General features: G+C 43.8%; 1 protein-coding gene across 2 annotated transcripts in view; it reads left to right on the top strand.

Annotated features, from left to right (window-relative positions):
- Nucleotides 1–341: 341 nt before the first annotated feature.
- Nucleotides 342–9,662, top strand: part of CCDC102A (coiled-coil domain containing 102A) — a 47,020-nt gene continuing 37,699 nt past the window's right edge. The window contains exons 1-2 of one of the 2 annotated variants that reach the window (XM_056812350.1): nt 342–694; nt 1,844–1,989. The gene's annotated coding sequence lies outside the window, so the exon portion shown is untranslated. The remainder of the gene's footprint in view (nt 695–1,843; nt 1,990–9,662) is intronic. The other variant, XM_056812349.1, reaches the window with a different exon arrangement.

Below are 9,662 nucleotides of genomic sequence, written 5' to 3'. Positions count from 1 at the left end.
TTCAATATATATATATGTATGTGTACAATTTTTCATATACAGTATAGGTGTACAAATGTATATGTATGTGTGTATACATATTCATATATACATGTATATACATACAGCCACTGAATTGGCTCTCTTCCCCAGTCCTTCCCTTCCCATCTTCACTTTGTTTCCCACAGGTGAGCACCCTCCATATAGCCGCATCCTGGCTTCCTCTTTCCCCCATCCTAGCTCGGGAACTGCCCTAGTCGAATTCACTTGTGGGTCACTGAGTGCCAGCTCCCCCGCCAGCGTCCCCTACAGGTGGTCAAGCCATATCGGTCTTTAGCTAGCTAAGCCGAGCGAGTCGAATCCAAACTCCGCCAAACAAGGCTGGATGGCGTAGATCCGATCGAATCTGGCGGAATCGAATCCCACACAAGCGACCCACCCGAACGAGCCGCGCCAACCTGGATTTCAGCCCCTAGTCGGTTCTCTTAGCTCTTCTCCGTCCCCCCTCCCCCCGGGAGGAGGAGACTCCGCTTCCTTCGTCCCTCCTCCGCAGCTGTACTGCTGCCGCCGCCGCCGCCGCCGCCGCCGCCGCCGCCGCCGCCGCCGCTGCTGCAGGAATCCCGGCTGCCCGGATCCCGCTCTGCTTTGCGTTCCACGGGGCTGAGGCGAGCCGAGCCGAGCCGGGCCAGGCTGGGCGAGGAGCGAAGTGGCCCAGGTAAGTAGGGACACTACGGGGAGGGGGAACCGGCCTCATCTCTAGTCATCCCGGAGAATAACTTGACGCCCCTTCCTCGGGGCGGGCAGGGTGTGGAGGCGGGCACTGAGACTTTAAGACTAGGGCAGCGACGAATTACGGAGATTCGGGAAGAAGGGAGTAGGGTGGGTATCTGCCAGTGCAGAAACCTGGACAGTCCCAACTCCCCTAACCTAACTTTCTTCCTCCAACTTTTTTGGGGTGGCTAAGGGGGATGGGGGAGGTTCCATTCTGAAGTGTGTTTGTGTAGCTATCTCCTGGGGGACCGAATCTCTCATTGGCCCTAGCCTGGGTGTTGGGGGGAGGGGGGAACCGGGGTTTGGAATGCAGTAGTCCCGGGATGGGGGGAAGCGGGGGGAGGCCAGGGGTGGGATTTGGAGCTCTCCCCACAGAACTTAACGTGGTCACCATGGCGAGCGTGGGATAGACTAGCACTGGCGGCCAATCCTGGTGGGAAACCCTCTCCTCTCGGCCTAGCCCCCCTCTCTGGAGGGGCCAATGAGGGCTTCACTGAAAGAGGTGGGCGGGACCTCCCGGTGTTGGGGGAGGTGGGGAGTAATTGGGCGCGGGGGTAGCGGGAGAGGAAGGGAGGTAGGGATATCCTTATGGACTCGGAGAAGGGTCGGTTCTGGCCCTAATCCTTGATGGCTGGGTAGTTGAAGAGAAGTCGAGGGAGGGAGGAAGACTTGTTGGGAAGAGGGGAATGCACATCTGGAATTGCGATGCGTTCATCTGAGGCCATTGTGGACAGGTGGAGGGGCCAGCCAGGAGAGAGCAGATGAGTTTCCCTTTCTGGGCCTGAAAGCAGGGAATAGACCCCAGTATCTTCATCTGTCTAATGGGTATGATCCTAGATCTTTGGAAATGACTTCCAATAACTGATAAATTCCAGTTCTTAAGCATTCTCTGATTTGATATAACGAATAACAAAAAACATTTATTAAACCTCTTTTCTATGCAAAACATTGTGCTAGGCACCTGGGGAATGCCCCAAGGAACACACAATCTAATGGGGAGAGGGGAGAGAGAGATTGATTGACGCATTCAGAATATCGATTCTCTATAAAAATTTGTGATTCTATTTTGTGGACATTTCTTTTGCTGATCCAGGTTACAGCCCCTCAAAGAAATAGAGGAAAGTTTTGGTGACCAGCAAATTCTTCACCCTTTAGCCCATCTGTTGATGAACCCTTCCTGTTGTATCTAATATGGCCCTCAGAGGACAGAAGTGTAGTTCATCCTCCAGCCCATATATAGTATGTATACCATAGTATGAAAATATATATACCATAGTATATATGTACACATACATATATACTATGTACATATACATAGTATACCATACCATAGTATGAAAATGCAAAAGAAGATGTGAAGTTTGAGGGAGAAAACACTAATAAGAGTTCTGAGAATGCTTCCCAAAGGAGAGTTAGATTTTAAAGGAGGTATAAGAATTCAGCAGGTAAAGAAAGGAAGGATATTCTAGACAGGGAAAAGTGTGAGCAAAGATTGGCTAGATTAAGGAGTGTTGGTTGGTGGGGGAAAGAGCAGAGTCCAGTTTGTTGAAAGCGTAGAATATACAGAAGGAATAATTTGAGGTAGAACTGGGAAAATAGGATGCCATCAGATTGTCAAAGGCCCAGAGGCCGCAGAAAAAGAGTTTAACCTTTATTCTGTAGGCAGTTAGGAGCCCTAGAAAAAGTTTTGAGCACTCAAGTGACATGACCAAATACTTGCCCAAGAAAAATCATTTAAGCATCCTGTGTGCTTTTGTTTGGCATTTAAAGCCCTTCAGATTTTATTTTAGTTCCTGTAGAAGTTCTAGAACAATTTTATATCATCCTTCTTATAAATTGCATGTTCCAAACATCCTGGCCTACCTTCTATTCTCCATGTGTGATATTCCATATTCTGCCTTTGCATAGGCTGGCTGTCCCCCACACCTAGACTGTTCTTTACTTTTGCCCTTTGGAATTCCTACTTTCCCCTTCAAGGCTCAGGTTGTATCACCTAGGAAAGGCCTTTTCTTTTTTTTTCTTTTTTTAAATTTTATAATATTTTATTTGATCATTTCCAAGCATTATTCATTAAAGAAAAATATCATTTTCTTTTCCTCCCCCCCAACCCCCATAGCCCACGCGTGATTCCACTGGGTATCACATGTGTTCTTGATTCGAAACCATTGTCATGTTGTTAGTATTTGCATTAGAGTGTTCGTTTAGAGTCTCTCCTCTGTCATGTCCCCTCAACCCCTGTAGTCACGCAGTTGCTTTTTCTCGGTATTTCTACTCCCACAGTTTGTCCTTTGCTTATGAATAGTGTTTTTTCTCCTAGATCCCTGCAGATTGTTCAGGGACATTACACCGCTACTAATGGAGAAGTCCATTATGTTCGATTATACCACAGTGTATTAGTCTCTGTGTACAATGTTCTCCTGGTTCTGCTCCTCTCGCTCTGCATCACTTCATGGAGGTTGTTCCAATCTTCATGGAATTCCTCCACTTTATTATTCCTTTGAGCACAATAGTATTCCATCACCAACATATACCACAACTTGTTCAGCCATTCCCCAATTGATGGGCATCCCCTCGTTTTCCAATTTTTGGCCACCACAAAGAGCGCAGCTATGAATATTCTTGTACATGTCTTTTTCTCCATTATCTCTTTGGGGTACAGACCCAGCAGTGCTATGGCTGGATCAAAGGGCAGACAGTCTTTTATCGCCCTTTGTGCATAGTTCCAAATTGCCCTCCAGAATGGTTGGATCAGTTCACAACTCCACCAGCAATGAATTAATGTCCCTACTTTGCCACATCCCCTCCAGCATTCATTAATTTCCTTTGCTATCATGTTAGCCAATCTGCTAGGTGTGAGGTGATACCTCAGAGTTGTTTTGATTTGCATCTCTCTGATTATAAGAGATTTAGAACACTTCTTCATGTGCTTATTAATAGTTTTGATTTCTTTATCTGAAAGGAAAGGTCTTTTCTAATCCTACTCAGTCTATGGGGCTCTGAGCAAGTCACTTTTTCTTTTTGAGTCTCAGTTTCCACATCTTTAAATGAGAAATTTTTACCAGAAGACCTCTAAGACCCTTCAGTTTTGAAACTATGACACAAAATTCCCCTCAATTATTAGAGCTCTCTCTCCTAGAATACTTTGTTTACTTTGTATGTATTCCATACTTATTTGAGTACATGGTGAAATGAGATAATTTATAAAAATCCTTTGCAAATCTTAAACTGCCATCTATCTAATCTATGTTATTTTATTGTTATTGTTTCCCTCAATAGAATTTAAGGGCTTTGAGGGTATTATTTCTGGGTTTTGTCCTTTTTTGTCCTCAGCAACTACCAGTGTCTAACATATAATAAGATTAATAGATGTTTATTGAATTGAAAATTTAAGTTTAACAGGGAAATGATGAAATGAGTTTTGGTCATGTTGTTTTTGATGTGTTAGAAAGATGTACAAGTAAAAAAGATCCTAAAGTCAATGGTATATGCAGGTGGTAGTGAGACACTATCCTATAATTAGTGGCAATGAGAATAGTGGGGAGGAATTTAAGAAATGTTGCAAAGATGAAATCACCAGGGTTTAAAAAAAATAAATGCTTATTGATTGGTTGATCCACCAAAGCAGTATACAGAAGGGGTTGTTGTCTTTTCAGTATTGGGCACTATGCCTCTCTTTTATAATCAACAGGATTTTGTGATTGGAGATGAGTGGTGAGGAAAGGGAAGAGTTTAAGATACACTTGAAGTTATGAACATTGGAAGTTAGGTGAATAATGTTGTCACAGACATAAATAGTGAAATCAGAAAAAGAAATACATTTAAGAGGGAAAACAGTGAAACCAGTTTTGGAAATGTTAAGTTTCCTCTGTTGGTGGGATATACCAATAAAAATATCCAGCTGGAGTTGTTGGTCTGGACATTAAAAAGGAGAGCAGAAGTAGGAAGGATAGAGGTTTGGAAGTCATCTTCATAAAAGTGTTAGCTGACACCAAGGAAATAAATGAGATTGCTAAGAGAGAGAATATAAACAAGAAAATACAGCTAAGGGCAGATCATTAAGAACCTACATTAAGGGTTTGGGAAGAAGAGGAAGAAGGGAAGAAGAGTAAAAGAAACAGAGTGGTTAGAACAGTAAGAGAAATGGCAGCTAACTGGCTTAGTGAATAGAGAGCCAAGCTTGGAGACAGGAGTCCTAGGTTCAAATGTGACCTCAGATACTTCCTAGCCCCCAGTGCCCAGCCCTTACTGCTTTTCTGCCAGGGAACCAATATACAGTATTGATCTTAAGACAGAAGGTAAAAGTTTTTTTAAAGTTCTTTTAACTAAAAAAAAATGACAGAACGTAAGGGTTGGAAAAAATAAAGGTAAAAGGAGAAGCAGGAGAGAATGATGTCTCTGTCTGAAGCCAAGGAATAAGAGAATATCCAAGAAGAGGAAACAGTTGACTGTCAAAAACCACGAGAAGTCAGAGATGATGAAGTGTTTTTTAAAAGTCCATTAGATTTAGAAATTGAAACATGGTAACCTTAGAGAAGTTTTAATAGAGTAATGGTGGGAGAAGCCTAACTGTGAGGAGGTAAGAAGAGAGTGGATAGTGAGGAAATGAAGTTGTCAGGTTTAAACACTTTTTTCAAGAAGTTTAGTAGAAGAGAAATGGGGAAGCAGTTAGATGAGATTTAAAAAGGCAAAAGCAAGGTTTCCTTTTATTGTAGATTGGGACCACCAACACATATCTATGGACAGATGGAAAGAAAATTACCAAGGGGATCCCCTCGCTCAAGGTCCTGTTTTTTGTCCAAGGACATCTCAAAATGATGACTTGATGGAATTAAATTAGTGAGGCAGAGTGGCACAAATCTTCTAGTCTTTGAAGTCTAGGACCAAGACAAAAGGCAGGACAACTGGCAATGACCTAGGATGTAGTAGATGATTGTAGTGTCTTCCATGTTCATCGGAGCTCTAGGCGTTCCACAGCACTTGCTTCAGCCATCTTCCTAGCCATTAAAGGCACTGTGATAGGTCAGAACATCAATCTAGAAGTCAGAGGATTTGAATCCAAATCCTGTCTCCCATACTTTGTAATCCTGTAAAGGTAGGCAAGTCTTAGCCTTCCTGGAGCAAGGTCCCGGAGGAAACAGGAAAGAATAAAAGATTAGCTGGATCTGTAGTGGGACCATAGTTGTAGAGTTGGAAGGGACCTCAGAGACCTTACTGCCTAATTGTTGTTACAGATGAGTTGTTGTTACAGTTGTAAACAGATGAGGGAGCTTAAACCCAGGAAGTCTTACCAATAAAGACACATTGGAACTGAAAGTCAGAGACGGGATTTGAACACAGGTTCTCTGACTTCAAAACCAGTGTTCAGTAAGATGCAGCGGAAGGAGTACCTACCCTCCCTCCACACTGTTGAGGTCATTATCATTTCCAAATTCATTTCTGTACTGTTCTCTATTGGAAACTGGGAAGTAGTGAGAGGAAGACTGGATTGGGAGTTAAAGGTCCTAGATCAGAATCCCAGTAGCTGCTATTTGCCATCTGTGTGTCATTGAACAAGTTACTTGGACTCATTGGGCCTCAGTTTCCTCATTTATAAAATATGGAAAATATGGGACCCTTTATCTCATAGGATTATTATAAAGAAGGCACTCTGTAAACCTTAAAGCACTATAGAAATGTGAAATCTTGCCACTAGAGACAGCTGGCTTGTTGGCTCAATGAATAGAACACTGAGCCTGCACTTGGGAAAATCTGAGTTCAACCTTTACTGGCTGTGTGACTCTGAAAAAGTCATTTAACCTCTGTGTCGGTTTCCTTAAATGTAAAATACAGATAATAATAACACCTACCTCATGGAATTGTGAAGATCAAATAAGATGATATTTCTAAAACACTTAGCACAATGCCTGGCACATAATACGTGTGTAAGATTAAAAATTAATATCCAAATGTTCCAAGTATTATATTTAATAAGATTTATTAATAATAACTTGAAGTAAAGGAAAATAAAAAACTAGAGCAAAGAGGGATTTAACCCAGCCATGTTTGTGGGGGATGGGGGGATGGGGGAGGAGTGAGAAAAAAGGCAGAGTTACAGAACTTATAAAAAATACATAAGTACCCTAGTGGAAGAAGGGAAAAGGATTCTGGGAGATGAAGTCCAAGGGTTCAAGATTTGCTAATTACACAAGTGCTTAATAAATGCTTTTTCCTTCTCTCTCCTTTTCCACCCCCTACCCCAGCTCCCTCTAGCCTAAATTTCCAGAGACTGCCCACTTAGACAAACAGTGCTTGCCTTTGTCCCTCTGATTTTTTTATCTTAAATTTGAGAACAAAGCATTAATTCTAAAAGAGAAAGTGGTAATGGCTAGGCAATGGGGGTTAAGTGACTTGCCCAGGGTCACACAACTAGGACGTGTCTGAGGCCATATTTGAACCCAGGACCTCCTGTCTCTAGGTTTGACTCTCCATCCACTGAGCCACCTAACTGCCTGGTCTCCCTCTTCATTTTAACCATGCACTAGGGCATTACCAGCTGAGAAATCCCTGATCAAGTGATCTTAGAGCCAGGCTTTGCTCAGAGATGAGGAGAACTCAGAGGCACTACCTTAGTATCGACATCTGATTGGGTTTAACCCTGATGGATCTCAGAACTCTCGGATTCAAGCAAGATATCAGTCTCAACCTCCCCAGGAGCAGGAATTATAGATATGCCTCCCCACCTCCATCTCAGTGTTGTTTCTAAAACATGCTGCCCATCATGGAACCCAATGCTCCAGATATGGTCTGACTAGTGCAGAATACTGAGGGACTGATTATTTCTCATTATTTCTAGATGCTAACCATCTCTTAAGAGGGTTGCACTAGGGACAGCTGGCTTGCTCAGTGGATAGAGCACCAGACCTGCAGGTGAGAGATCCCAGGTTCAACTCTGGATTCACACACTTCCTAGCTGTGTGTGACCCTGGGCAAGTCATTTAATTGCCCTTAGAAGGGATACTTAGTATCTATTCCTATAACCAAAAGTATGTTTTTTATTTTAAAATTTAAAAGGGGGGGTTGGACTAAATAGCTAAGTTTTCTCCCTTTGCTCTTCCATTTCTGATGTTGAACCCAAGTTGGTACAGTAGATATTATGGTAAAGGGGTATAGTTCAGTGAGCCCCCGGAGGAAACTCATGAGAATGGGATCTCAGGTTCAGCAGTCACATAAGCCAGTTCATTCTACTATTTCCATGACCATAGAATGTATTCTTTAAGTGGTGCAGTAGATAGTCAGGAAGACCCGAGTTCAGATCCTATCTCAGATCCTTCTTGACTGTATGATCCTGGGCAAGTCAGTTAACCTCTTAAAGCCTCAGTTTCCTCATCTGTAAAATGAGGATAGTAATAGCACCTTAGAATGTTTTTTTGAGAATCACATAAGATAACTTATATATGACACTTTGCAAGCCTTAGCCTATAAATACTAGCCACAATTACTCCCTAAACCCAGCCTTTCTACAAACCTCTTTCACAGGGGAACTCGAGGTGAAAGGATGTGAAGGCATCAGCGCAGATCTTTTCCATCATCTGCCTGTTGTGCATAAGACCCCTGGATCCTTAAGTTCTGCTTAATCTTCGTGACCCCAGGGTCTAGATATACCTGGTCTAACTGCCTAGCCAAGGGGAGTAGGGCATAGAAGACTTTTCTGATGTTCAGACTATCCACCAGAGAAGGCATGTGGAGGAAATCTGCCTTGCAGACTCTGCCCCGGGGATCAGAAAGGATCTGCTCTGTTCTTTAAGCTGGTCTGTCTCCTATGCCTTCCCATCTCGGTGGTGCGTTCATCGCCTCGAATTGATCCATGAGACGTGTAGGAGATCTCAGGGATGGACATGGGGTGGGACAGGGTACCATCTTAACCAGCCCTAAACTGAACAACCAGCCTCTGTCCCAGTATGGCAGGAAGTCAGGAAATGAAGTCATGTGAAAAAACTGGGAGGGGACATTGAGGTGGCTCAGTGGACCTGGAGACAAGAGGTCCCAAGTTCAAATCTAGCCTCAGATATTTCCTAGCTATGTGACCTTGGGCAAGTCACTTAACCCCCATTGCCTAGCCCTTACCATTCTTGTTTATTAGAATTGACACATAGCATGGATTCTAAGACAAAAGGAGAGAAAGAAAGAGAAGGAAGAAACAAAACCACCTGAAGAAAAACGAAATTTATATGTAGCATAAGAGATTTCTTCAAGTATCTGAGAAGCTCGTGTGAAAGGGGAACAAACATATGATGCTTGTACCTAGAGGGTCAGACTGGGAAAGTGGAAGATGTGTGTTGGCAGATTTTTCAGCCTGATATAAAGAAAAGCTTCACAGCATTCAGAGCTATTTAAAATGGGCTGCCTTATGGAATGGTGAGTCCACCATCACTGTAAGCCTTCAAGGAAAAGCTGGAAGACCATTTGGTGAAGCAGTTACAGAGGGGTTCCTGCTCAGATTCGGATTGATTCAATAGCCTCTGGCAGCTTTGTGCCCTCCAGCCTGCCCACCCTTTGAGGCACAGTTCAGGATTTCTTCCCTAACTCGACTCTTGGGTCTCTCCACAGTTGCCCAAGCCCAGCCTGCAGGTTATAAGGAAGAGGCTTTCTGACACTGTGGGCTGACCATTCTCTATCCCCCTGTACTTATCCAATTAAGGCACCCTCCCATTGAGGTTTCCTGCCGTGGCTCACCAGCCTGGCAGACCCGGCAGGCCTGTGGCCACAGGTCTGTCTAGAGTCCTCCTCCTCCTGGGGCTGACCGAGTGTGGCCTCCAAGCCTAATGCTGGAGAAGAACTGGCAAAGAGCTCGGGAGTCGGTGGGGAGGGATAAGGCAGAGTACGGCTGTCCCTCTGCAGACACATGAATTCCTCCCTGTCAGTGGAAGGGATCC

Source organism: Monodelphis domestica, chromosome 1 (genome assembly GCF_027887165.1).
Source record: "Monodelphis domestica isolate mMonDom1 chromosome 1, mMonDom1.pri, whole genome shotgun sequence".
Classification (NCBI taxonomy): Eukaryota; Metazoa; Chordata; class Mammalia; order Didelphimorphia; family Didelphidae; genus Monodelphis; species Monodelphis domestica.
Note: the sequence above shows the minus strand (reverse complement) of the source record. Positions and strands in the feature narration are given on the sequence as shown.